At 47.0% G+C, this 25,918-nt stretch overlaps 1 protein-coding gene across 5 annotated transcripts in view; it reads left to right on the top strand.

Annotated features, from left to right (window-relative positions):
* Positions 1–25,918, top strand: part of CFAP20DC (CFAP20 domain containing) — an 852,126-nt gene that overhangs the window by 347,979 nt on the left and 478,229 nt on the right. The gene's annotated exons all lie outside the window — the stretch shown is intronic.

The raw sequence follows: 25,918 nt of genomic DNA, 5'->3' as shown, positions 1-25,918 counted from the left end.
TAGTGGCATGACGTAGTTGCCCCATGATATATATTTCCTAATTACAGTGTACAGTATATGGGGGGGGCACATTTTTGAATGTCTATGAGGGAGGGGGGGGGGGCATTTTTACTGTTCACACTGGGAGCCTGTCGGGATCCCGGCGCTCAACATACCGACAACGGAATCTCGACCGCCGGTATACCAACAAGTATTCTCCCTCTTGGGGTGTCCACAACACCCCTGGACAGAGAATAAATACGTGAGAGCAGCGAGCCCGCAAGGGGCTCTTTTGCACTTGCCCCGCTGCCGGCATTCAGCTGGGCACCTGGATTTCTAGCGCCGGCAAGTCATACCACACCCTTGGAGAAGAACATCCATATGCTTTCAAGGGCTCTGCTTATGAAAGGGAGAAAATCCCTACTTCTAATGAAAAAAGATAGGTTTTCCAGGAGATAGGTCTTCTCCCTATTCATCAGATAGGTCACTGCCAGGGATAGCACTGCTTATTTAACAAGCATTGCAGCAGTTGTAAGCCTTCTTCTGGTATGACCGTTTCAGGATGGTGTTTTTTCCTGTTGTCAAACTTTTTTATTTTCCTTATTTTTTTTATTTTTTGTCAACAAGTGGACCTAAAATTCCAAGTCCGTGCTTTTTGTTCAACTGCATATCTATGAGCTGGATAGCACGAATGCGCACACCATATCACGAATGCGCACGTCTGCCCCGTAAGTTGACTAATGGCCAGTATCGCCAAGACAACTCGTGGTGATATTATACTGGTAAAATATAGAAATTAGGGCCAATAAAAATCCAGCCCTTAAATGTCCTTGAAAAAGAAAGAATTCCTGTAACAATAAATGTATCCGGTTATGCTCTCAGGGACAAGAAGCCATGTTCTCTGGCCAGGTATTGCACATATGTTGATGGAAATTTCAACATAAAGCAAAATCTACTTTTAACTCCCGGAATTTGTCACTTGCTTTGCAAGGTATTGGGTTGGCAATTGCTATATATCAGAATAACTGCTTTTCCTGGCAGTCTGCGTTGTGATAAAGGAGAGATTTTACAGACAAGGTGTGAGTACCGGGGATGAAGTATATTGCCTGTCAGGACGGACTCTCTGTGCCGGCTGTTGTCGCTCTGATTGAATATATGCGCTTGTCTACAGCACTATCACATGACAAGTTATAAATACACGCTGCAAAGAGTCACTCACAGGAAATTCTTGCTGCTTAAAGTGCACCTGTCACCCACATAGTTTACAGTTTTACAATATATTGTACCATGAAAAGGATAAAGCTATCACTTATTATTTTCATCATTTGTAGCCAGCGTATTACAGTAGCTTGCCTGGATGGCCTGTTCCAGTCATAATGCTGTGACATATAGACAGTGTATGGATAACCTTTCAGTAACTGAATAAAGCCCTATGGGGGAGATGCACTAAGCCTTGATAAATTGGAGACAAATAAAGTACCAGTACTCAGAGGCAGCTTTACTGTGAAACTAATGAAGCTTAAGCTTCAGGGCCCCTAATCCCACAGGGGGCCCTGAGCAACATTTTTTTTAATGATTTCATTTTTCAAGAAAATTGATTGAGTTTTTCAAGTGTGTGTTATTAAAGTAAGGTTATATTAGTGATAGAATCATCACTTGTCTCGCTTGTGCATTTTAACACCAAAAAAATCAGATTTTCACCTCTTGTTTTTACAGATGTGTCCTCTTACATCTTTGCTCCGTGTGCTACAAGTCGCGTTACTTATAACGCGTAAGTGCCGCGTGACTCGGTAGCGCCGAGCGTCTTTTTTTTTTTTATATTCTGTGTGTTATTGCGGCTCTATCTGCATCCAAAATGCTACGTTAAAACACTGTAGCGTAGCATTTTGTATGCAAATACAGTCGCAGTCACACACAGAATATAGGCATGCTGCATATCATGAAGACAAACAGTGGTCGCTGCTCAATCATTCCTGGAGATAATTATATATCAGCTGCTACAAAAGGGGAGGGGTCACAAACAGCAGACAGAGAGGGGGGTGTTATTTCTTCCCCCGGTAGCCCCCAAGTACACTGACAATTACCTGTAACAAAACCTGAACCTATCTGGTAATAGAATTTCAGAGAAATTGGTCACATGCGTTTGTAAAGACATGTTTAGCTGCTGAGCTGCATCAAGGCTTCTCCGATATCAGCAGTCCTAACACTACATAATAGCAGTGCCCACATTGGGCCGTGTGAAAAAGCACCCCCCCCCCCCCCTCTCTGTCTGCTGTTTTTTTGGGACCCCTCCCCCTTTTTTAGCACCTGATATTTAATTAGCTCCAGGAATGATTGAGCAGCTACCACTGTTTGTCTGCATGTGTGAAAGGTCATTGAATGGGAGCAGCATTTGGAAGGCATGCTGGTCCTTGTAGTGCTAATAGGAGATCCTAGGGGTGGCTTCCAGGTAAGCTAGCCCTTTGTCTGGATGCATTTTTGTATGAGCCTCTATCATGAGGCCTTACTGTAGACAAATCACATGGCCCTATGTGGGTACTGCCATTATGTAGTGTTAGGACTGCTGATATCGGAGAAGCCTTGACGCGGTTTAGCAGCTAAACATGTCTATGCAAACGCATGTGACAAATTTCTCTGAAATTCCATTACCAGATAGGTTCAGGTATTGTTACAGGTAATTGACCGTGTGCTGGGGGGATACCAGGGAAGGGGAAAGCACCCCTCCTCTTTGTCTGATACTGCACATCATATTAATCAGCAGACGCTGCTTGTGTGTCATATTACATTACTTTGCGTCTAAGATGCATTTTTCACAGAAAAAAAGATGCTCGGCGAGACTTCAAGGGCTGTTTAGCGTGACTGCAGCAAGGATGTAAGAGGACACATCTGTATGTACCGTATGGTTATAGCTCATCACCAATAACACCATGACAACATTGCTTCTGGTACAGGATAGCTGCTATTACAGCTTGGATGTGTGTCACTTAGTACCATGGGAGCTGCTTGGAGTTGTAGTCTAGCTCTGTGATTTCTGTTCTGTAAATAGCGTGAAACATGTATCCGCTTTAAACAGGGGCGGATTGGGATGGAAAGCCAGCCCGGGAAATGTATGGAAGCAGCCCTAATGGGGGTGCGGTCTGATGAGGAGGTGGGGTCTGTTGAGGGGGGCGGGATCCCTCCTCATAGGGCCTGATTGTACGCAATTGCGGCTTTCCTTGCGGCTTTTGCTGCAGTTGTGTCTGAGACCAGGGGTGGATTAGGAACTAAAAGGGGCCCTGTAAGATTTTGTAGAAGTGACCCGACATGGGCAGCACAAGAGGTATAACATACTGTGTAGTTATGGCGGCATCACTGGATGGCAGAGTTGCTGTACTGCTGGAATAACAGAAGAAGGGGGACAATACAGTGCAGGTGGGCTGCCTGTCATGTGTGGGACCATATGACAACACACATAACAGAAACGTTGGCCTACCAGGAATCTTCCTGGTGAGCCCTATGACCAATCTGCCCCTGGCTTTAAACTGCAATTCCCAACAGCCTGCAGAACTTCTCTTTGTGACATTCCCAGTAATGGCAGATCCTGAGAGGGCCCACCCTAGGTAGGAGGCTGGGGGCAATAAAAGGTGAGAAGGAGTCGGGGACAAGGTGTTAGGCGCCGGGGTCCGCTCGGCCGTGCGGCCCGGCGCCTAGCAACCAGGGACGCCGTGCGCGTTCAGCCGCCGGCTCCCTGGCAACGCTAAGACGCCGGGCGCACGGAGCCGCTCTGACCTTAGCAACGGGGACGCCACGTTCAGCCGCGTTCCCCGTTGCTGGGTCTATTCTCATTACCCTGATTATGTGCTGGCCGTGCAGCATGCAAGCTGCACGGCATTTCTATTTGATTGTCCTGTCTGGATCCTGATTGGAGGGTACCTGAATAAAGGCACCCTCAGGACTTCTTACAGACGCCGGTGATAGCTTCCTGTTTGCCTGTGTCTGCTGCAGAGAGTTCCCAGTCCCGGTCTTTTCGGTTGTTCCTGTCCTCAGAGATCCTGTACTCGGAAGTTACCATCTGTTCCTGGAGTCTGACCGAGCACCTTTAACATCTGGTGGTGTTCGTGAGTCGCGGCGCAGCCGTGTGTTGCGGCTTGTCCGCTTCTGTTTATTATTTTGTTTAATTGTGTTCTGGAGCTTTGCGGAGGATTCCGCTTCCACAGATCCACTCTGGTGTCCGGCGGTGCCGGATAGGAGTGTCGGATCAGTGGATCCTTGGTTGTCCTTTTTCCTGGCGGCTAGTCCGCACATACCTTTTGATTTAGTTAGTTAGCTTGTAACCCCTGGCCTGGTTGCTTAGTCAGAGGGCCCCTTGTTATCACCCTGTCTCGGACTTCCCCTTGTCTCCCATTAAGACCTGCGGGGGCATCGGGGTTGGGCAGACATAATCCGCCCTTCGAACGCGGCTGCCATGGGCTCAAGCAACCATAGTCTCGCAGGGGATTTCTGATAACACGGGCGAGACAACGGAGTTAGGGCGCCAGGGGTTACTAGGCTATCCAGCTCCCACAACCAGCTTATTTTCCTGTACTCAGATCCCTGCCATAAGATCTCCTCCGGTCTGGAGTACAGGAATCATAACATTATCACCGGCCTACAAAAGAAAAGATTTAACTTACAGTAAATTTTTTCACTTTTTAGTTGGGAGATTTTTGTCGGCCTTATGAATCCCACCGGTGTTGGGCCAAACCCTGGCCAGCTTCTTGTTAGTCAGATTCAGGAACTTACTCAGATGGTTCAGGATCTGTCCCTCCGGGTGAGGTCACAGGAAGATCTGTTACGGACTTCCCCGAGGGTCATCCCTGAACCAAAAATGCATCTGCCTGACCGTTTTTCTGGGGATAGAAAACAGTTTTTTAATTTTAAAGAATCTTGCAAACTGTATTTTCGTTTAAGACCAGTTACCTCAGGTACAGAGGCTCAGCGGGTTGGGATTATTATTTCTCTACTTCAGGGGGATCCTCAGACCTGGGCTTTTGGTTTAAAGACAGACGATCCGGCCTTATCGTCTGTAGACGCCTTTTTAAAATCTTTAGGGCTATTGTATGACGACCCTGATAGAGAGGCGTCCGCAGAAAGTCAGTTGCGTGCTCTTAGACAGGGTAGGAATCCCGCAGAGAATTATTGTACGGAGTTTCGCCGTTGGTCGAACGACTGTGGCTGGAATGACCCAGCCCTGCGCAGTCAGTTTCGCCTCGGCTTATCGGAATCTATAAAAGACAGTCTCCTCCAGTATCCCGCTCCTGAGACCCTCGATAACCTCATGGAGCTATCTATTAAAATAGATCGTCGGCTCAGAGAGCGGAGGGCTGAAAAAGGGGCATCTGTCGGGTCCTCTCCCTGGGTTCCTTCCATTCCTGTAGACATAGAGGAGCCTATGCAGATTGGTCTCTCCAAATTGTCTCCGGAAGAAAGAACCAGGAGGCAAAATTATGGTCTGTGTTTATACTGCGGAGGTAAGGGACATTTTGCCCGTAGTTGTCCAAACAAGTTGGGAAACTTCCTGACCAAGTGAATTGTGAGGGGGTTCACTTTGGTCTGCAGCTCATCTCCTCAAATAATTCACTGTTGGTTCCTGCTAAAGTTTCCTATGGCAGCCTCTGTTCCTCGGTCTCTGCTTTTGTGGACAGTGGAGCTGCAGGAAACTTTATGGATTTAACATGGGCCAAGGCCTTAGGTATTCCTCAGCTAACCTTAGGTAGGTGTATCACCATGCATGGTTTAGATGGGAGTCCTTTATCCAATGGGGTTATTTCTCTATGTACACCTCCTGTTTTGCTCTCGGTGGGAGCTCTGCATTCTGAAAAAATTGAGTTTTTCCTTACCCATTGTCCAGCAGTTCCTGTGGTTCTGGGTCATCCTTGGCTGGCCTTTCATAATCCCGTCATTGATTGGCAGTCTGGGGAGATCCTACAATGGGGTACCATCTGTGATAAAGAATGTATTACGCTTCCTATCCGAGTAGCTGCCGCCAGTTCCGCACATATTCCTGGGGAATACCAGGATTTTGTTGATGTGTTTTCCAAGGGCAATGCAGATATTTTGCCTCCCCATAGGCCTTATGATTGTGCCATTGAGTTAATTCCTGGTGCCACGTTGCCTAAAGGAAGGTTATATGCATTGTCTGGTCCTGAAACTGTGGCCATGAATGAGTATGTGAAAGAAAGCCTTGGGAAAGGGTTTATCAGGCCATCTAAATCCCCTTTAAGTGCAGGTTTCTTCTTCGTAGAGAAGAAGGATGGTTCACTCAGACCCTGCATTGACTTTAGAGCTTTGAATAAAATCTCAGTAAAGAATACTTACCCTCTGCCGCTGATCTCTGTCCTCTTTGATCAGCTACGTTCGGCTGTTATTTTTTCTAAGATTGATCTTAGAGGAGCATATAACCTCATCAGAATCAGGTCAGGGGATGAGTGGAAAACGGCATTTAGTACTCAGTCGGGCCACTATGAGTATCTGGTCATGCCATTCGGCCTATCTAACGCTCCGGCAGTTTTCCAGGATCTCATTAATGATGTGCTCCGTGAGTTTCTGGGAAGATTCGTCGTGGTCTATTTAGACGATATTTTGATATATTCTGACTCCGTGGAACAACATGTTACCCAGGTGCGTCAGGTGCTAAAGAGATTACGTGAAAATCACTTATATGCCAAGCTGGAGAAGTGTGAATTTCATGTCACGGAAGTATCCTTTTTAGGGTACATTATTTCCCCTCGGGGATTCCGAATGGAACCAAAAAAGCTCCAAGCCATCCTTAGTTGGGCGCAACCCACCAATTTAAAAGCAATTCAGCGCTTTTTAGGGTTTGCAAACTACTATAGAAGATTTATTCACTCTTTCTCTGACCTAGTTGCTCCCATTGTGGCACTTACTAAGAAGGGAGCAGATCCTACCAATTGGTCATGTGAAGCGGAGTTATCTTTTCAGGCCTTAAAACAAGCCTTTGTCTCAGCCCCTGTCCTTAGACATCCCAACCCAGAATTACCTTTCATTATTGAGGTGGATGCCTCGGAGGTTGGAGTAGGGGCTATCCTTTCTCAGAAGGATCCAGATTCCCTTGAGTTACATCCTTGTGCCTTTATGTCCAGGAAATTCTCATCTGCAGAATCCAACTACGATGTTGGTAACCGGGAATTGCTGGCTATTAAATGGGCTTTCGAGGAGTGGAGACATTGGCTTGAAGGAGCTACCCACACCATTTCAGTTTTGACTGATCACAAAAATCTTCAATACATTGAATCGGCTAAACGACTGAATGCCCGACAGGCTCGTTGGGCTTTATTTTTTACTCGTTTCAAATTCATTATCACCTTCAGACCAGGTTCCAAGAATACCAAGGCAGATGCCCTGTCACGCAGTTTCCTTCCGGTTCAAGACAACAGTCCTGTTACTCCCATACTTCCGCCTTCAGTCATTCAGGCAGGTCTCACACAGGATGTATTTTCCCAATTAAAGCTGCTTCAACATCAAGCTCCGGGAAATACTCCTGCTAGTCGTCTTTTTGTTCCTGAGTTTTTGAGAGCAACTGTTTTGGCGGAATTTCATGATAGCAAAGTTGCAGGGCATCCGGGAATCGCTAAGACTTTGGAATTAGTATCCCGCTCAGTATGGTGGCCTGGTCTTTCCAAAGACATTAAAGAGTTTGTTTTTTCGTGTCAGGTCTGTGCACAGCATAAAGTTCCCCGTTCTTTGCCTATTGGTCAACTTATGCCCTTGAAAGTTCCTCTTAGGCCATGGTCGCATATCTCCATGGATTTTGTGGTGGATCTCCCTCTGTCAGCCGGATGCCGAGTCATATGGGTGGTAGTGGACCGTTTTAGCAAGATGGCCCATTTTATTGCTCTTCCCCGATTGCCATCTGCCCAGGGATTGGCAGTCTTGTTCCTCCGTCATGTTTTCAGACTCCATGGGTTACCCACTGATATTGTTTCTGACAGGGGTCCACAATTCATTGCGCAATTTTGGAAGTCTTTTTGTGCTTCATTAAAGATGAAATTATCATTAACCTCCGGCTATCATCCACAATCCAATGGACAGACTGAGCGAGTTAACCAATCTCTAAAACAATATTTGCGTTTGTACTCGGCCAAACTCCAAAATGACTGGTCTGAGTTTCTTCCATTGGCGGAGTTTGCTTATAATAATGCCTGTCATTCCTCCACCAATGTGTCTCCATTTTTTGCAGTTTTTGGTTTCCACCCCAGAGCTAATTCATTTTTTCAACATTCCTCTGTCTCCTCTCTGGCCCTGACCTCTCATCTTAAACTTATTTGGAAAAAAGTGCACCTGGCTCTCAGAAAAGCAGCTTTCCGGGAAAAAAAATTTTCTGACAGGCTCCGGCGGCCGTGCACTTTTAAAGTAGGAGACAGGGTGTGGTTGTCGACTCGCAACATCAAACTTCGACAAACCTCAGCCAGATTGGGTCCTAGATATATTGGACCATTTCTCATTATCAAAAAAGTCAATCCAGTTGCTTTCCGGTTACGTTTACCAAAAACTTTACGGATCGGAAATACCTTCCATTGCTCATTGCTTAAACCATATGTTTCGTCCAGCAGATTTCCTCGTAAAAGATCTCAGGGGAGATCACCAGTTAATGTACAGGGTCAGCAAGAGTTCTTGGTTGAGAAGGTTCTCGATTCCAAGTTGTCCCGGGGTCGGCTTTATTTTTTGGTGCATTGGAGAGGTTATGGGCCAGAGGAAAGGTCGTGGGTCCTGGATGAAGACCTTCATGCCCCAAAGCTCAAAAGGGCATTTTTTCGTGAATTTCCTCGGAAACCTGGCTTTAGGGGTTCCTTGACCCCTCCTCAAGGGGGGGGGTACTGTTAGGCGCCGGGGTCCGCTCGGCCGTGCGGCCCGGCGCCTAGCAACCAGGGACGCCGTGCGCGTTCAGCCGCCGGCTCCCTGGCAACGCTAAGACGCCGGGCGCACGGACCCGCTCTGACCTTAGCAACGGGGACGCCACGTTCAGCCGCGTTCCCCGTTGCTGGGTCTATTCTCATTACCCTGATTATGTGCTGGCCGTGCAGCATGCAAGCTGCACGGCATTTCTATTTGATTGTCCTGTCTGGATCCTGATTGGAGGGTACCTGAATAAAGGCACCCTCAGGACTTCTTACAGACGCCGGTGATAGCTTCCTGTTTGCCTGTGTCTGCTGCAGAGAGTTCCCAGTCCCGGTCTTTTCGGTTGTTCCTGTCCTCAGAGATCCTGTACTCGGAAGTTACCATCTGTTCCTGGAGTCTGACCGAGCACCTTTAACATCTGGTGGTGTTCGTGAGTCGCGGCGCAGCCGTGTGTTGCGGCTTGTCCGCTTCTGTTTATTATTTTGTTTAATTGTGTTCTGGAGCTTTGCGGAGGATTCCGCTTCCACAGATCCACTCTGGTGTCCGGCGGTGCCGGATAGGAGTGTCGGATCAGTGGATCCTTGGTTGTCCTTTTTCCTGGCGGCTAGTCCGCACATACCTTTTGATTTAGTTAGTTAGCTTGTAACCCCTGGCCTGGTTGCTTAGTCAGAGGGCCCCTTGTTATCACCCTGTCTCGGACTTCCCCTTGTCTCCCATTAAGACCTGCGGGGGGATCGGGGTTGGGCAGACATAATCCGCCCTTCGAACGCGGCTGCCATGGGCTCAAGCAACCATAGTCTCGCAGGGGATTTCTGATAACACGGGCGAGACAACGGAGTTAGGGCGCCAGGGGTTACTAGGCTATCCAGCTCCCACAACCAGCTTATTTTCCTGTACTCAGATCCCTGCCATAAGATCTCCTCCGGTCTGGAGTACAGGAATCATAACACAAGGAGGCTTCTAATAATGTACACTGCTCAAAAAAATAAAGGGAACACTAAAATAACACAACCTAGATCTGAATGAATGAAATATTCTTATTAAATACTTTGTTCTTTACATAGTTGAATGTGCTGACAACAAAATAACACAAAAATTATCAATGGAAATCAAATTTATTAACCCATGGAGGTCTGGATTTGGAGTCACACTCAAAATTATAGTGGAAAAACACACTACAGGCTGATCCAACTTTGATGTAATGTCCTTAAAACAAGTCAAAATGAGGCTCAGTAGTGTGTGTGGCCTCCACGTGCCTGTATGACCCCCCTACAACGCCTGGGCATGCTCCTGGTGAGGTGGCGGATGGTCTCCTGAGGGATCTCCTCCCAGACCTGGACTAAAGCATCCGCCAACTCCTGGACAGTCTGTGGTGCAACGTGGCGTTGGTGGATGGAGCGAGACATGATGTCCCAGATGTGCTCAATTGGATTCAGGTCTGGGGAACGGGCGGGCCAGTCCATAGCATCAATGCCTTCGTCTTGCAGGAACTGCTGACACACTCCAGCCACATGAGGTCTAGCATTGTCTTGCATTAGGAGGAACCCAGGGCCAACCGCACCAGCATATGGTCTCACAAGGGGTCTGAGGATCTCATATCGGTACCTAATGGCAGTCAGGCTACCTCTGGCGAGCACATGGAGGGCTGTGGGGCCCCCCAAAGAAATGCCACCCCACACCATTACTGACCCACTGCCAAACCGGTCATGCTGGAGGATGTTGCAGGCAGCAGAACGTTCTCCTTGGCGTCTCCAGACTCTGTCACGTCTGTCACATGTGCTCAGTGAGAACCTGCTTTCATCTGTGAAGAGCACAGGGCGCCAGTGGCGAATTTGCCAATCTTGGTGTTCTCTGGCAAATGCCAACCGTCCTGCACGGTGTTGGGCTGTAAGCACAACCCCCACCTGTGGACGTTGGGCCCTCATACCACCCTCATGGAGTCAGTTTCTGATCATTTGAGTAGACACATGCACATTTGTGGCTTGCTGGAGGTCATTTTGCAGGGCTCTGGCAGTGCTCCTCCTGTTCCTCCTTGCACAAAGGCGGAGGTAGAGGACCTGCTGCTGGGTTGTTGCCCTCCTACGGCCTCCTCCACGTCTCCTGATGTACTGGCCTGTCTCCTGGTAGCGCCACCATGCTCTCGACACTATGCTGACAGCACAGCAAACCTTCTTGCCACAGCTCGCACTGATGTGTCATCCTGGATAAGCTGCACTACCTGAACCACTTGTGTGGGTTGTAGACTCTGTCTCATGCTACCACTAGAGTGAAAGCACCGCCAGCTTTCAAAAGTGACCAAAACATCAGCCAGAAAGCATAGGAGCTGAGAAGTGGTCTGTGGTCACCACCTGCAGAACAACACCTTTATTGGGGGTGTCTTGCTAATTGCCTATAATTTCCACCTGTTGTCTATTCCATTTGCACAACAGCATGTGAAATTGATTGTCAATCAGTGTTGCTTCCTAAGTGGACAGTTTGATTTCACAGAAGTGTGATTGACTTGGATTTACATTGTGTTGTTTAAGTGTTCCCTTTATTTTTTTGAGCAGTGTATATTGCTGGTGCTGAGCAGTGTGTGCTGTCCTAGCAAGGGCAGCAAGGCCTGTTGGATGTTGCCCTGTTGTTGCTGGTTGCAAAGGTCCCCCATAACAGTTCAAGCTTCAGGGCCCAAAAATGTAGGTCTGCCACTGCTGGTACTTTATCTCTGTCCACTTTATCTCTTTCTAAAGCTTAGTACATCTGCCCATATATGTGCAGTGTGTTGTACCATTTGCATTACTAATACAGTACATGAAATGGCTGTACCGAACAAAATAAGTAACATACCGCAGTATTGGTTGGATGTGATATGCTGGCGTGCAGGATGCCGGCTGTCAGAATAGCAACTGCAGCATCCCGATGGTGGAATCCCCACAGGGGCAATGTTAGTATACTTACCTTTTCCTACTGCTCCCTAACCCTCCCCTCTCGCAGCCTAAACCTAACCCCCCTCCCCTTGCAGCCTAAACCTAACCCCCCTCCCCTCGCAGCCTAAACCTAACCCCCCTCCCTGCAGCCTAAACCTAACCCCCCTCCCCTTGCAGCCTAAACTTAACCCCCCTCCCCTCGCAGCCTAAACCTAACCCCCCTCCCCTTGCAGCCTAAACCTAACCCCCCTCCCCTTGCAGCCTAAACCTAACCCCCCTCCCCTCGCAGCCTAAACCTAACCCCCCTCCCTGCAGCCTAAACCTAACCTTCCCACCGCAGCCTACACCTAACCTCCCCCGACGTGACTTACCTCTCCGGCGGCTCTGCAAACATGCGTTCGGGATCCAGGCGGTCAGGATTGCGGCGCCAGGATTGTGATCCTACTCGGGATGCCGGAGCTGGTATTCCGAGCAGCGTCAGGATTTCAACATCGGTATTTCGACTGCCGGGATCCCGATTGCTGGCATCCTGACTGGATCCCGGCAGTATAACAGTCCAAAATACTGTATCCTGTTAGTTTTTTGCGGTATAAGTTGTAAATACAATGTGATGTGAAATTTTGGCTATTGGTACATTAATAGGATTATTGGGCCAGATTCCGGCTTGCTTATACTGTATCTCCGATGCTTTGAGATCTGCACGTGCACTGGATCTGTAATACTCACTTGCAGATCTCATTCTGCGGCGACGGTCGCAATACCCCCTACGCTGCAGCATGATTAACCTGCTGGAGCCAGTTGTGGGCGAGGAAGGGGTGGGCACGGCCAGTGGTCCAGAAAATGGGTGTGTTGGCCCCATTTGTTTGGGCGTTTCAAGGCAGCTGGTGGCGTCCTTGGACACAGCCATGGCGATGGTCATGTGGATGCAGCAGTAGATAAGAGAAGTCGTCCGAAGGCGTCTATTTACACAAGACGCCTCCTGCAACATTAGCATGTTCTAGAACAGCTGCTGTGTGCAAAGTCATAGCAGCTATGCTTCTGCGTCCATCTCTAGATCTCGCCTATTGTTAGTAGTGGGGTTATCCTTTATTTATAAATATTATTCAGCACAGTCAGGGGTGTATTAAGAGGAAGGAGCCCGTGTGTAGTCCCTGTTTGGGCCCCCTCCATTCTAGAGTAGAGCACTGGGACTCTAAGCTCTAGGGTCACTAGGAGACCCTAGCGCTGTACCAGCTTCCAGTGCGCATGCTCATTTTTTTGTTCATGTGCAGTAGGAAAATCAACAGAAAAATTACCACCGCACCAAGTAGGCGATTTTCTTACAGAACAAATAAAACACTGGAAAAATTTGATGTTTCCCGGTGATTTGTGCAGCACTGCAGCCGCCGATGTGGGACTCTGGAGGGCTAAGTATTCAAGAAATGTGTGCAGAGTGTGCGGTGTGGGCTCTTCTGCACCCAGAGGCCCGTGTGTACCGCACACACTGCACCCATTATAGCTTCACCACTGAGCACAATACATTGAGGGGATCACAGTGCTAATAACTTACATAAAATGACAAATACAGAAAGTTAATTGCATACAATGACACTATGTACTGATGGCCTTGCTCAAGTTAGCTTGCAACCAAAGAAGTATGCTGAACAGTTGTTATTGATTCCTTGAAGGTGTAAAATGATGATTTTACTGTATCAGTTTATATAATTATTTGTGAAGTCACTGCTTGTAATTGTCGGGCTTGGCGAAGGTTGGGGTTCCGACAACCGAGCTTTGGCTGAAGGGACAGCTGCCTGTGAAGGGAGTAGATGAGGTGGTCGAATGTAGTTCCTACTTATCGGGTGGAGACCTTAGTATAAAAGAAGAAGGAGGACTCCGTAGGAGGGTAACTGCAGTTTTAAAGAGAAGTAAACTATACACGGATACTTGAGGGATTGAAAGACATTGGATTAAAGAACTGGAGTCTATGGTTAATGAATTGAAGAGGCTGAAGAACTCTGGTTTTGAAGGACTGTAGACTGCGATAGTGATCAGAAAGGTCAGGCTGAAAAACACTGGTTTTGTAGAATTGAAGACTGTGGCTTGTGATTGAAAGACGAGGCTGAAGAACTCTGACTTGGAAGACATGATGACTGTGGCTTGTGATTGAAAGACGAGGCTGAAGACCTCTGACTTTGAAGAAATGAAGACGGTGGCTTGTGATTGAAAGACGAGGCTGAAGAACTCTGACTTTGAAGAAATTAAGACTGTGGCTTGTGATTGAAAGACGTCCGCGGGAACCACCTTTAGCACCCAAAGCCTCCTCTACAGCCTGGGGCCCTGTGAGCACTCCACGAGTGGTGACAGGCTTTAAGCAATGGGACTATAGCGGCGATAGGTAACCGACAGACAATAGCAACCAGAACCAGGGCACCCGGAGCAACCTGGGAGCACAGAGCTAGAGCACCTTTAACAAGAAAGTAACTTGAAGCACTGGCATCCTCTCTCTAAACCAGGCCCCTTTTATAAGGGAATACTATACTGGATTGGCTGTACACAGAGTGGGAATTCCCATTGGCAGAACACAGGTCTTCAACATGGCAGCCCCCAGCACAGGGGACATTCACAGCTGCAGCACACAGCTTACCCAGCTCCGGCCTCTGACTCCCGGAAGCTGTGTATCCGCAAGAGAACCCTGCTGCTGCGGCTCCCCGCTGCAGCACTCGGCTCTCCAGATCCCGGCCCCTGGCCTCCGGAAGCTGCACACTTGTCCCGGAGAACCTGGTGCCTTATACTAGGTGCAAATGACACACCAACGAAAGTTTATACCACCATGATGAACTGAAATATCGGCGTTCCCACCAGCTTTGTTGTGTCTACAACTACCGGCAAACAATGGTGCATTACCATTAACAGTACCCCCCCTCTGACGAGGGGTCAAAGAACCCCTACCACCGGGTTTATCGGGGAACTGCGAGAAGAAAGAGCGTAACAGTCTGGGGGCATGAAGATCACAACTGCGCACCCACGACCGCTCCTCCGGGCCATACCCCTTCCAGTGCACCAAAAATGACAGCCGACCCCGAACCATCTTGGAGTCAAGAATCCTTTCAACAACAAACTCCCTCTGGCCACGTATCAGAAGAGGGGAAGGTCTTCCACTGGAAGAAGGATTACTAATCGCCCGTTTTAAAAGGGAACAATGAAATGTTTTATTGATACCCAAAGAACGGGGTAGATCTAACTGAAATGCCACCGGATTGATAACCCTAGTGATCTTATAAGGACCGATGAACCGGGGCCCTAACTTATGAGATGGCTGTCTCAACTTCAAATTCTTGGTAGACAACCAGACGAAGTCTCCTAATTTGAAGCTGCAGGGTCTTTTCCGCTTATCAAAAACCCTTTTGGTCACTAATGACACAGACACAAGGGCTTTCTTTACTTTCCTCCAAATACCTCTAAGGACCGAAACCACAGAGGAACCACCAGGCGTGGAGTCCAGGGGGTCAAAAGAATTGGCCTTAGGATGATGCCCATACACACAAAGGAAGGGAGAGATCCCTGTAGCAGAGTGAGCCGCGTTGTTATAGGCAAACTCCGCCATGGACAGATGAGCCACCCAGTCAGTCTGACACTTGGAGACATAACACCTGAGAAACTGCTCCAAGGACTGGTTCACCCTTTCAGTCTGCCCATTAGACTGCGGATGGTAGCCTGACGACAAGCTGACAGAAATCTGGAGATCGGAACAAAATGCCCTCCAGAATTTGGCCACAAACTGGGATCCGCGGTCAGAGACCACATCAAGTGGCAACCCGTGGAGGCGCACAACATGCAGCATAAATAATTCAGACAGGCGTCTGGCCGATGGCAGCCCAACCAATGGAACGAAGTGCGCCATCTTCGAAAACCTGTCAACGACAACCCAGATGGCTGTCATCCCCGAGGATTTTGGCAAGTCCACCACAAAATCCATTGAAATGTGGGTCCATGGCTTAGATGGAATAGAGAGTGGATGTAATGGGCCAACAGGAACCCCTCTAGGAGTCTTATTTCGGGCACAGATGTCACATGCCCGAACCCACTAATCCACATCCCTAGCCACCGAGGGCCACCACACCGCCCTAGATAGCAACTCCCGAGTTCTGGCAATACCCGGGTGACCTGCCGACTTCTTGGCATGGAATTACAGGAACACTCGCTGTCTTAACCTAGGAGGCACAAACAAAAGACCTACCGGAAGGTCTGGAGGAGCCTGCTCCTGTGCTCTAAGGACTAATGACAAGAGGTCCTGGGTAATGCCCACTTTAATACATGATGGGGACACAGTGGGTAATGGCTCCTCGGTGGTCTCCTGGATTGGAGCAAAACTCAGCCAGAGCGCATCAGCCTTGATGTTTTTTGACCCAGGGCGATATGTTATCAAAAAATTAAAGCGAGCAAAAAACAAAGCCCATCGTGCCTGCCTGGCATTGAGGCGCTTCGCTGACTCTAAATATGCCAAATTCTTATGGTCGGTGAGAATTGAGACCACAAACTTAGCCCCCTCAAGCCAGTGTCTCCACTCCTCGAGTGCATCCTTAATAGCCAACAATTCCCGGTTACCCACGTCATAATTCATCTCGGCAGGCGAAAATTTACGGGAAAAGTAAGCACAGGGATGAAGGCGATTATCAGACACCCCCATCTGAGAGAGCACTGCCCCAATACCCATCTCAGAGGCATCCACCTCCACCACAAAAGGACGCTCTGGATCTGGGTGTCGCAGCACCTTGGCCGAGACAAATGCCCTTTTGAGACGGGCAAAAGCCGCTTTGGCCTCACAAGACCAGTGAGCAGCATCCGCCCCTTTCTTAGTGAGTGCCACCAAGGGCGCCACTATAGACGAAAATCCAGCGATAAATCGTCTATAAAAATTCGCAAAGCCCTGAAAACGCTGAAGCGCCTTCAAACTAGTGGGCTCCACCCAATCCAGGACTGCCTGTACCTTGGAACCCTCCATTTGGAAACCTTCAGGGGAGATAATATATCCTAGAAATGCGATTTGCTGAACTTCAAATTCGCACTTCTCCAGCTTCGCCCCAAGCCGGTGGTCTCTGAGTTTCTGGAGGACTAAGCGTACATGCTTCCGATGTTCCTCCAGGGAATGGGAGAAGATTAGGATGTCATCTAAGTATACAACTAAGAATCTTTCCAAATATTCCCTGAGCACATCGTTCATGAAGTCCTGGAAGACTGCCGGGGCATTACAGAGCCCAAAAGGCATCACCAAATATTCATAATGCCCTGAGTGGGTATTAAAGGCAGTCTTCCATTCATCCCCCTCTCTTATTCGGATTAGATTGTACGCACCGCGTAGGTCAATCTTAGAAAAAATGGTGGCAGTACGAAGCTGGTCAAACAAGACCGAAATGAGAGGCAGTGGGTATGAGTTTTTAATCGTGATACGGTTCAATTCCCTGAAGTCGATGCAGGGTCGCAACGAACCGTCCTTTTTACCCACGAAGAAGAACCCCGACCCAACTGGAGACTGTGAAGGTCTGATAAATCCCTTAGCCAAGTTCTCCTGAATGTACTCTGCCATAGCCTGAGTCTCAGGACGTGACAGGTAGTACAACCTGCTCTTGGGAAGCTTAGCATTCGGCAACAAATCAATGGCACAGTCATAGGGGCGATGGGGAGGTAATACCTCTGCAACTCTTTTGGAGAACACGTCCGCAAAATCTGCATAACATCCTGGCAATCCTGGCAAACTTAGCTGCGAAAGCCTGACTGGAAGGCTCAAGCAACTCCTGAAACAATCAGTACCCCAACTAAGAATCTCCCCAGAGACCCAGTCAAATTGAGGATTGTGGGCCCTTAACCAGGGTAACCCCAACACCAATGGGGCAAAAGTACAGACAGTCACATAAAAGGACAATTTTTCAGAGTGTGTGGCTCCAATAAACAAAGAAATCTGGCTAGTGCAAGAGGTAATTTTACCCTGGGATAATGGTTCCCCGTTTAACCCACAAATCTCAATTTCCGATGCCAAGGGTACTAAGGGAACAGAGTGTTTCAGGGCGAATTGGCGGTCCATAAAAACCCCGTCGGCCCCACTGTCCACAAAGGCCTCAGTCTTGACAGTTTGACCGAGGATCTTCAAGGTCACCGGAATGATAAAAGTCTTCTTGGGAAATTCTGACTTCTGGCCTGACAGGATATTTCCCATCACCCTCAGGCCCTGAAGTTTTCCGGCTTTTCTGGGCATGATACTACCACATGACCTTTATTGCCACAGTACAAACATAACCCCTGCTGTCTCCTCCGCGTCTTCTCACGCGAGGAGAGGCGGGTAGCCCCAATCTGTGTAGGCTCCTCGGAAAATTCCTCAGAGTCTGAGGTTCCCTTGGGAAAGAAGGAAACCTCGGTCTCCCTTTCAAGCCTGCGCTCTCTCAGCCGTCTATCCACCCGAATGGATAACTGCATGAGCTGATCCAAGCTATCAGGCAAGGGATATTGTACCAGTTGGTCTTTTAACTGGTTAGAAAGACCTCTTCGGTACTGGTGTCTCAGGGCTGGGTCATTCCACTGGGTATCATGGGCCAACCTCCGAAACTCTGTACAATAAACCTCAACTGGCCTTCGCCCTTGCTTAAGGATCGAAATCTGAGCCTCGGCTGAGGCCGTCTTGTCAGGGTCATCATACAACATGCCCAGTGCCGTAAAAAAAAGCATCAACACTTTTAAGCGACGGACAGTCAGGCTGCAACCCATATGCCCAGACCTGTGGGTCTCCTTGTAGCAAGGAAATCACTATGCCCACCCGCTGAATCTCCGACCCAGAAGACTGAGGCCTAAGCTGGAAATATAGCTTGCAGCTCTCCTTGAAACAAAAGAACTGCGAGCGATCTCCAGAAAAACGATCCGGGAGACTTACTTTCGGCTCCTTAACCCCTGAAGGTACTGCTGCTGCGGGAGCTCCGCCAGCGGCCTGTGAGGTGTGCATTTTAATGGACAAATCATTAAATTGTCGAGTCAGGACCTGCACCTGATCGACCACCTGTTGCAAAGTATTTTGAGGGGTATGCTCCATATTCCCACAAAATTTCAACAGGAGTATTGGGCTGCTGAATATGTTATGCACACCAGTGCCAGCAGGAATGTACTGGTGTCTGAACGGTGAGGGATGCAAAACAAATGAACTCACAGACAGACTGGGGAATATGACATTACATACACAGAAGGTGATAGGGTAACAAAATAAACACAAAGTGAACAGAGAAGCCCAAAGGCTAAGAAACTGGGTGTCTCCCTAGTATTAGGAATGCTCAGATGGAAAGAAGCGAGATGTAGTGATTTAATACGTAGAGAACCCGAAATGCTGTTGCTAAGGGCAACAGCAAAACCCTAAAGGGTTACCAATGGGTGTGGCAGTAAACTCCTTGGTCAGAGATGGAATAATAGACACAAGGAGAGTCTCCACAATCCTAGTCCTCACTTGCAGTGCACTGGTTCAGCTTACTGCCACTAAACTGACACCTGAACACCTTGCACAGTGAGAAAGGATTTTGGCAGGCAAGTCTGAGAATACAGCCGCAAACTTGCTAGGTTCACAGAGTAGCAAAAGAACCCCAGCAGGTTAAACGACTGACTCCAGTCTTACTGCTAGGTCTGGATTGGCAGAGTGTAATACCAAATCCCAAGGCCTATTTGCAGTAAGCAACAAACAAATACAAAGTTTACACAGTACTAGCTAGCTTTCAGGAACTGACTAACCAACAAAGATTCAGCAGCATCTGCCTAACCTGAGAAGAGGGTTTATATAGCAGGTGCTGTCCACGCCCCACTCAGACCTCACAGACTGTGAGCACAAAAACCAGCACCGGATCCCCTGCCGTGCACAGAGCCTGTAACCACTGCACAGCAAAAGACCCGAACCGGAGTATCAGCTACGCTCAGGTTACTCCGCTAGCACTTGTCTCCCGGTTGCCATGACGACGTGGCAGCACAGAGCAGGAGACCCTAACAGACATGATACATTGTCAACTTATTCTCCCTATAGTGGGCGTGTGAACCTGCAAATTGACTGATTATTTGGGTGTGGACATAATTAGATTTTAATACTGGACTAGGTAGTATTGGGGTTCTCATTAATGGGTTCCTTGGTGGAACCGAGGATAGTAAAAGAGCGTAACAGATTATTTCCCTTGTACGTATGTCAATAGTAAATCATCTTCATTCACTCCCATTTTCAATATTGTATAAGTCTTGGACAGTAATGCACCATTGTCTGCCGGTAGTTGTAGACACAACAAAGCTGGTGGGAACGCCGATATTTCAGTTCATCATGGTGGTATAAACTTTCGTTGGTGTGTCATTTGCACCTAGTATAAGGCACCAGGTTCAAGTGTAGAATGATGATGGTGACCAATATGCTACAGATGTGGCCGCATTTTTAGTTACTGTAGGTGCCACTCGGCACATGGTAAAAAATGTGCTTCTTTTGCATAACTTACACCCAATTTGCTCCCAGCTCCGCATTTTCCCCACCTTTTAGTGTCAGAGAAAAGATGTGTTACTGTAAAGATCATAAGGTCTTGAACAATTAGGACACCTACTGAAATCCTTGCGTTCTCTTGTTCTCCCTTCCAAGGCTTTGCCAACTGCGTCTCTACACTTGATATGTAAATAGAAGATTGTATTTGTATGTAGTAAATCATTTCTGTAATGTGAATAATAATGGTACTATTGCGCTGATTTTTCAGTCCCCATGTTGGCATGCCTGCTTGTGTTGATCAGGTAAGATTTGCCGTATTTCGTATGCCTAAGTCTAATTGAACAGAGTCAGGTCTTGTTATTTAATAGAGGAGTTCAAGTCACTAATGACAGCATGTGTTGCTCCACTGAGTTTGCATCAAAACCAGTAATTTACTTTCAAATTACAAGATTGAAAATGTATTTATTTCCTTCGCAGTAGTGTTAGAAGTTCATGATCATAATTTTAATTAAATAAGTTTTTGAATTTACTTCAAACATTTGAAGTTTCCTCAGTTTAGAGAGATTAATTCAGATGCAGAGAGGCTGGTTTTATAAATGTTATGCATTGCAGTGCCTGCTGCTGGTGCGCAATGACGGTCCTTATTCATACTGTACTGCACACCATGCGACCAGTCAGATACACAGTATTTGTAGCTGCAGGGAGGAGAAACTTCCTGCAGTTGCAGCTCTCAGAGGGACCGTCCTATCCCTCTGCCTTCCTGCACCCTCCTGCAGTGTTGCTGATTAGTCAGCACGACAGGACCTCCCACCCAGCGGCTGCAGACAATAACAACCACTGGGAAAGTGTCATTTAACCCTCCCCCCCCACACACACTCCTCCCCAGTGTGTACCTGGTATCTGCGGGCTGTAAAAACAAAAGTTTCAATCGTTACGATATTCCAATCTGATATTCCGATGTTTGGAGGGAAAAAACAATTTTTTATAAAAATAAACAATAAAATCAATTGGGATAAGTTTAAATACATTTTCTTCACCTATTTAATCAGAAAAAAAACCCAGACAATTTCTGAGCGAATTTTTGGTGGGAAAAAAAATCATCAATTAAGTGGTTAAATATAGTAGTAGTGTGTAGAAAGATCTTCTTTGGTCTCAAATGCACATAGGGCCTGATTCAAGTTTGTTAGCAAAGCAAAAAAGCACACAACTGGGCAAAACCATGGGGGTAATTCTGAGTTGATCGCAGCAGCAAGTTTGTTAGCAATTGGGCAAAACCATGGTGGTCATTCCGAGTTGTTCGCTCGCTGCTATTTTTAGCAGAATTGCTAATAGGCTGAAATCCGGCAGTTCTGCGCATGAGTATGCACTGCAGGGCGCACGCGCTAAGCAATTTTACACAAAACTATGCAATTTTACTCACGGGCGAACAAAGCCAGCAGAAAACGCAGGAGTGGCTGGAGAAACGGGGGAGTGGCTGGCCGGACGCTGGGCGTGTTTGGGATGTCAAACCAGGAACTAAACGGACTGAGGTGATCGCAATCTAGGAGTAGGTCTGGAGCTACTCAGAAACTGCAAGGAAATACTTAATAGCAGAATTGCTAATCTTTCGTTAGCAATTCTGCTATGCTAAGATACACTCCCAGAGGGCGGTGGCTTTGTGTTTGCATTTCTGCTAAAAGTAGCTAGCGAGCGAACAACTCGGAATGACCCCCCATGTGCACTGCAGGTGTGGCAGATATAACATGTGCAGAGAGAGTTAGATTTGGGTGGGTTATTTCGTTTCTGTGCAGGGTAAATACTGGCTGCTTTATTTTTATACTGCAATTTAGATTTCAGTTTGAACACACCCCACCCAAAACTAAGGGGCCCTACACACTCGGCGATGCGCCGCCGAGGTGCCCGACGGCCGATACGGCCGACGAGCAACCCGGCGGCGGGGGGGCAGTGACGGGGGGAGTGAAGTTTCTTCACTCCCCCCGTCACCCGGCTGCATTGAAGTGCAGGCAAATATGGACGAGATCGTCCATATTGGCCTGCATGCACAGCCGACGGGAGATCAGCGATGAACGAGCGCGGGGCCGCGCATCGTTCATCGCTGGAGTCTCCACACTGAAAGATATGAACGAGTTCTCGTTCATTTATGAACGAGATCGTTCATATCTTTCAGAATATCGGCATGTGTGTAGGGCCTATTACTCTCTCTGCACATGTTATATATGTACCCCCTGCAGTGCACATGGTTTTGTCCAACTGCTAACAAATTTGCTGCTGCGATCAACTCAGAATTAGCCCCCATGGCCCTCATTCCGAGTTGTTCGCTCGCAAGCTGCTTTTAGCAGCATTGCACACGCTAAGCCGCCGCCTACTGGGAGTGAATCTTAGCATAGTAAAATTGCGAACGAAAGATTAGCAGAATTGCGAATAGACAGTTCTTAGCAGTTTCTGAGTAGCTCCAGACTTACTCTGCCACTGCGATCAGTTCAGTCAGTTTCGTTCCTGGTTTGACGTCACAAACACACCCAGCGTTCGCCCAGACACTCCCCCGTTTCTCCAGCCACTCCCGCGTTTTTCCCAGAAACGGCAGCGTTTTTTCACACACACCCGGAGAGTTTCCGCCCAGAAACACCCACTTACTTTCAATCACATTACGATCACCAGAACGAAGAAAAAACCTCGTAATACCGTGAGTAAAATTCCTAACTGCATAGCAAATTTACTTGGCGCAGTCGCACTGCGGACATTGTGCATGCGCATTAGCGACTAATCGCTCCATTGCGAAAAAAAAAAATAACGAGCGAACAACTCGAAATGACCACCCATGTGCACTGCAGAAGGGGCAGTTGTAACGTGTGCAGAGAGAGTTAGATTTGGGTGGGGTGTGTTCAAACTGAAATCTAAATTGCAGTGTAAAAATAAAGCTGGATAACATTTGTGGGCTACATCATGCAAAAGCAGCCAGTATTTACCCTGCACAGAAACAATATAACCCACCCAAATCTAAATCTCTCTGCACATGTTACATCAGCCCCACCTGCAGTGCAGCATGGTATTATTGTGCTTTTTTTATACTTTGCTAACAAACCTGAATCGTACCCACAGTTCCGTAGATCTGGCCTTCCTGTAATATTGAAACTTTTGATGTGATTAAAGATAATAAGCACACACAGACACAGAAGAGCTCTGTAATATTTGTCCAAATATTTAATTTAGAAAGGAGTTTGGATGATGTACAAAATGTTAGCAGGCGCACCACATGTGAGAGCTTGAAAGCCCTTTAAAACTGTAATTATGTTTGAGGGAATTTTCCCATGTTGGTCAATTATTTGAGATTGCTATCAATTAAATGACCCCCTGCTGTGTTCCGTTGTCGTCCTTGTACGTGGATTGGAGCACTTGTTTCAGATGTATAATATTTGCTAATAAAAGTGTTTTCATGTAAGTTTTATAGCTGAGATGAACTACCTTTATAATATTCATTTTACTGAAGTATTTTCACGAAAACTGATGGAGTCCTTTAAGTGTAATTAAATGCTCTTTCTTTTATTTAGCCGACAATTTAAAAACATCTTAACATAATTGGGATGTCAAGTGAAAATTAAGTGATTACTGTTTATTAGTGTTGAAGCACACTGCTCAGAACAATAGGTAAAAATAAATGTATAGTAAGACAGCATAATAATACCGCTCTCTGACAAATATTTAGGCTGTACAAAAGATTCCCAAACCTGGTCCTCTAGTCAACCCCATGCTTTAAGGATATCCATGGTTGGGCACAGGTAACTTAGGCCCAAATGTATTAAGCCGAAACAAGTGATAACATGGAGAGTGATAAAGTATCAACATATCAGCTCCTTATAGTCATTTTTCAAACACTGGGGTAAATGTATCAAGCATTGATAAGAGTGGAGAAGTTGCCCATGGCAACCAATCAGCATTGAAGTAACATTTATACATTGCATACTATACAATTGTACGGAGCAGCTGATTGGTTGCCATGGACAATTTCTCCACTGGCTCACTTCTCCACTCTTATCACTGCTTGTACCCCTCAGTCTGTTATATGGCAGTTAGGAGCTGGTTGGCTGGTACTTTATCACGCTTTATCACTCTCCACTTTATCACGGTTTAAGGCTTAATACATTTGCGCCCTAATTAGTACCTTAGTCAATTTGATTTAACCATCCATGCTAAGCCATGGATATCCTTAAAACCTGTGCTGCTAGGGTGCCATGAGGACCGTGTTTAGGAACCACCGGGCTACACATTTGGGCTCTGTTTCTCATTGGTGGGTTAGTGTATGCAGAATGCAGTTCCTCTGTAGTTTATCAATACAAGAGGAAACTGACGGTAAATACGGCTCTTGAGTGAAGCTTTTCTCCCTACCAGTGGTAGCCGAAAGCTGAAGGGTTCCAGTGATGGGTGCAATTTATTTTAAAGCCCCTTTAAGAAAACAAATTTATTTATATTTTCATTTAGATTGCACACTACCAATATAAGATACATCATGATAAACATCACCAAATGCTCTGAGAGTTTGTATGCTTTATCATCACTGGCTCTTGGCTGATTCTGAGTCATACACTAGTGCGACTGCTTTAGCTGCCCTTCCGTGGAGAACAGCCGTGCTTCTGAGTGAGTAAGGACTGAGATATCCACTTTAAGAGTATTTAGATGCTGAAATACCACTTGGTGCATCTTTAGAGCAACCATTGGTCAAAACCTGCATCAGCCCCGTGCGAGCGATGATGCAAGGGGAGTTCAGTGACACACCCACAGCTCCCCATTACACACCCAAATATCAGCCCTTAATCTGGGACAAGCTCTACATTTCTTGGATAAGAACATATTGAACAAATTGGCTGGTTGGAATGATAATCATGTAAGGTGTCACCTGCTCCAATTTTTATTTTTTTACATGGTAGTATGGCTCCCTCATCTGTAGAGAGCTGCCAATGCTTATTTGGCTCATGTAGCACCTGGGAGAAAACTACTATAATGTTCTCTCCCATATTTTGTGTTCCACGGATCATGCCTATCTCAAGTGAATCTTCTTTTCCCCAGGTAGGCTTTCAGATTTAGCAAAAATCGTCTTATATTTTACATTTGGCAATATATATGTTTGGGGGCCTAATTCAGAGTTGATCGCAGCAGCAAATTTGTTAGCAGTTGGGCAAAACCATGTGCACTGCAGGGGGGGCAGATATAACATGTGCAGAGAGAGTTAGATTTGGGTGGGGTGTGTTCGAACTGAAATCTAAACTGCAGTGTAAAAATAAAGCAGCCAGTATTTACCCTGCACAGAAAATAACCCACCCAAATCTAACTCTCTCTGCACATGTTATACCTGCCACATCTGCAGTGCACATGGTTTTGCCCAACTGCTAACAAATTTACTGCTGCGATCAACTCTGAATTACCCCACGGTCTCCTGTTAGAGTTTCTCTACCTTGCTGCCTGCAGTACTTCTTTGGTGCAAGGTGTCCAACTCTAGGGGAGATTTATCATATTTCAGAGAGAGATAAAGGGGAGAAGTGGCGCTAGCAAGCAATCCGCTTTTAATGTCATTTTACAGGCCGTCCTAGAAAAATTACAGAGCTGATCTCTCCTTTGCATCTCTCTACAAGATTTGATAAATCTCCCCCTCTGTTTTTTGGAAGTAGGGTTGATAATTACAACATGTTGTTGCTATAGGATAGGA

This window comes from Pseudophryne corroboree, chromosome 9 (genome assembly GCF_028390025.1).
Source record: "Pseudophryne corroboree isolate aPseCor3 chromosome 9, aPseCor3.hap2, whole genome shotgun sequence".
In the NCBI taxonomy this organism is placed as follows: domain Eukaryota; kingdom Metazoa; phylum Chordata; class Amphibia; order Anura; family Myobatrachidae; genus Pseudophryne; species Pseudophryne corroboree.
This window is presented reverse-complemented; position numbering and strand designations above follow the sequence as displayed.